The sequence below is a fragment of the Poromitra crassiceps genome, assembly GCF_964638095.1.
Source record: "Poromitra crassiceps genome assembly, chromosome: 11".
Lineage (NCBI taxonomy): Eukaryota > Metazoa > Chordata > Actinopteri > Beryciformes > Melamphaidae > Poromitra > Poromitra crassiceps.
The window spans coordinates 34,372,942-34,376,071 of NC_139643.1; the positions used below are offsets into that span (position 1 = coordinate 34,372,942).

Below are 3,130 nucleotides of genomic sequence, written 5' to 3' on the forward strand. Positions count from 1 at the left end.
AATGAATAATCAACGAGATTTGATTGAGACAGCAGTTATCCCAGACTCATTAAAACACGAAATGACCCAAATGTGTCCAGTTTTATTGATACCAAAGATAATTATGATACATGCAAAGATAAATTAAATCAATTAAGTTTTTTAACCAAACACATTTTATGATGATTATGGCATAACCTTATAAGAATTAAAAGTGCGGCTTGACTTCAAGAAGAAATATCCAAATAGACTATGGGTAGCCTAATAACAGATTTGACTAGTTTAATTCTTAACCAAAGTTGATGCTTGGTGGGATAAATTATGCCTGTAATGTCTTCAAATGCACATTTGATAAATTGGTGTAGCAATAGAAAGTAATAGAAGTAGCCCATTTTAATATAGGCCTATCAAAAAAACGTAAAAAATAAGATAAGATGAGGTAAGGACACCGTTTTCCTCCACAGCTGAAGTTCATGATAAAGTGCCATTTCAGTTTTTAGTGTCCAAGGAAACACTCCGCACAGGCTGCAGTGTACGCCTACCCAAGTGTTTATACAATTCATGCTCAACCTGGAGAATTATTATTCCACTGCATTCTGTCCGTCGGTGTTATGGACAATATCCCGCACGTGCAGCAGACCGGGGGACTGGCTCGGGCTACCGGAGACGCTGTTGTCCGTGTCGCTGCTGCCTTTGAGCCCCGGTTCCCCGCCGTCCTCTGCGCCTTCTGCGCTGTGCGTCCTCGCGTGCTTGCTGAGGTGGTCGGAGCGCATGAACCGTTTGTGGCAGATGGGGCACTCGAAGCGCTTCTCCCCGGTGTGTGTGCGCAGATGCCGCTGGAGCTCGTCGGAACGCGTGAAGCGTTTCCCGCAGAAGAGCCAGTTGCAGACGAACGGCCTCTCCCCGGTGTGCCAGCGCAGGTGCGCCTTCAGGTGGGATGTCTTGCCGTAAACCTTTCCGCAACCCGGTATGTGACAGCTATGCAAGCCCCTCCGCCGCGGGCTCGTGCCCCCCGGGCCCAGTCTCTCCGCCTCATGGCAGTTCGGACAGTCGCACGTGGCTCTACCGGTGTAACGGCGCGAGGAGGGGCGGGAGGAAGCGGGCAGGGAGACGCCGGGGTTTCCTGTCAGCCCAGGCGCACCGGCCGTGCTGGACTCCGAATAGGAGCCCGGGACGGGCGGCCTGAAGCCGTCCAGGAGGTGCTGCGTAGCGGGCAGGAGGTGCTGAGAGGGCCCGGGACTGAAGGCAGGGTGGCTGTGGGGCAGCGAGCTGTAGTCGGTGCTGTAGCCACTCAGAGGAGAGGGCAACCCGGCCGGGCTCTGCGTGTCCACCCAGCCGGTGCCCATGTCCCACCAAGCAGAAGACCCGCCAGGAACATTACCGACCTCTCCCACGGGCTTGAACCAGGACTCGTAGGGGTGCGCGTGCATCCTCGGATAGATTCCGGCTAAGCTGTCTACCGACGAGGGGAATTTGGTGAGAAACACAGACCGCTGTGCGTGCGTGTGCTCAGGAACACTGTTGTCTGATGGCACGGCGGTCTGGTACACGGAAAAGTCATTTCCAAAAGGAGAACTGGCGGTGGTCAGAGAGAAGGCACTAGAGGTCTCTGCCAGTCCGGTCCCGTTACACCTGGAGTTCCCAGTGGGAACCCCGAGCGAGCTGAGGCAGCTGCCCAGGCTGTTGCTGCCCGGCGCGGCTCTCTTCCATGGGTGGAAGCCCTTAACCAGTCCGGGGGCTCCGTCGGAGAGAACGGGGGAGGACGAGGGGCTATAGTCACCGATTCTGCTGCAGGTGGCAGCCAGCATGGCCAGGGGAGTGCTGCCCAGCCGGGGCTCCTCCTAGGAAGAACACATGGCACATTACTCCAGTGCGTAATGGCTAACACTGTGCGTAAAACCGAAAAAACTCTGTTTTTATTCATGCGACATGCTGAAACTAAACTGTATTAGTCAAAAATATCTAAAAGACACATAATGCAAGTAATTTATGAAGGTGACATCAGTGGGTGGCCTATAGCATGGCGGGGATGCGTCAGAGCGCACCGTGGCACCAAATTGGTTACTAGAGCGTCTTTCTGTCATTCCGACTGTGTTTTCAGCACTTTGGAGAAGAAGTGCAGCGGCCTATCCAAATGATTTAGATAGTAACTTGATAATTTGTTTACAATCTGGCTAACTAGCAGAAATGCTAAAAAAAATCAAAAAAATCTGTTGTGCTACAGCGAGCACGTTTCTGGTGTCAAATAGGCTCTGTTCATCCTTTACATTCCAAATAGACCGTCGACCTGCTTTACACTGTTCCAATGAAACTCCATTATAAACACCCTACAGGGACTTTTAAACCAGTCAGTGAAAACAACAACAAAGGCAACAACTTACGAAAAACAATAGGAACAGCCTACTCAAACCTAACGTAAATATGACAGCAAAATCTTAAGTCGCTATAAAAGGTTTATTAAAGAAATATTATAACCATAATAAAGGTGTGCTCACTGTTGAGTAGCCTACCACAGATACATACGCCCTTGTAAGAATATTCTAGCAATATTGGAGGAATAGGCCTAATTATAATAACAATCATCATAACATAAAATAATAGGCTATTTTTTTCCCCTCACCCGATAGGATAGCCGGATTTAATTCGGAAAAGGATATCGGCATATAGGAGGTTTCCGAGAGGAAGTAAACTTACCCCAAGCAGTGTAGCAGCCATGGTATGTGATGATGCCCTCCGCTGTCAGATGCGTGCGTCCAGTGAGCGGCGGTGCAGAGTGTGTGTGTTCTCTCGCTGACTGCTTTAGTAGTTGTAGCTTCACAGTGGCTTTGAAAAGCCGCTGAGAGCCCGAAGGCCAATCAGAGGCCATGCAGCTCAGAAGTCTCGTCCTCGGGTCGTCGTAATTCAAGGTGAGATCTCGCGAGCACGCTCAACAACATAAGCAACAAGTCGGTATTCAAATCCAGGAACAATCCTCAACCTTTTTCATAGGCCCTATAAAGAACCCATCATTTACTAGGCTACACATTAGGGCCATGGCCCCCATTTGATGGGAGAGTGTCTCTCGGACCCAATTGTCTGTGTAATTGTTGTTATTGTTTGTCCAGAATTCCATGCAGGATAGCAGTGGTACTCAACCTTGCCCTACTCAGGA

The 3,130-nt window shown here is 49.9% G+C and overlaps 1 pseudogene across 1 annotated transcript; it reads right to left on the reverse strand.

Moving 5' to 3' along the window:
* Positions 1 to 560: 560 nt before the first annotated feature.
* Positions 561 to 2,694, reverse strand: LOC310784982 (transcription factor Sp8 pseudogene; annotated as a pseudogene). The gene is made up of 2 exons: positions 2,674 to 2,694; positions 561 to 1,820 (listed from the first exon to the last, which is right to left on the reverse strand). The product of its transcript is annotated as a transcription factor Sp8 pseudogene (transcript).
* Positions 2,695 to 3,130: the final 436 nt, after the last annotated feature.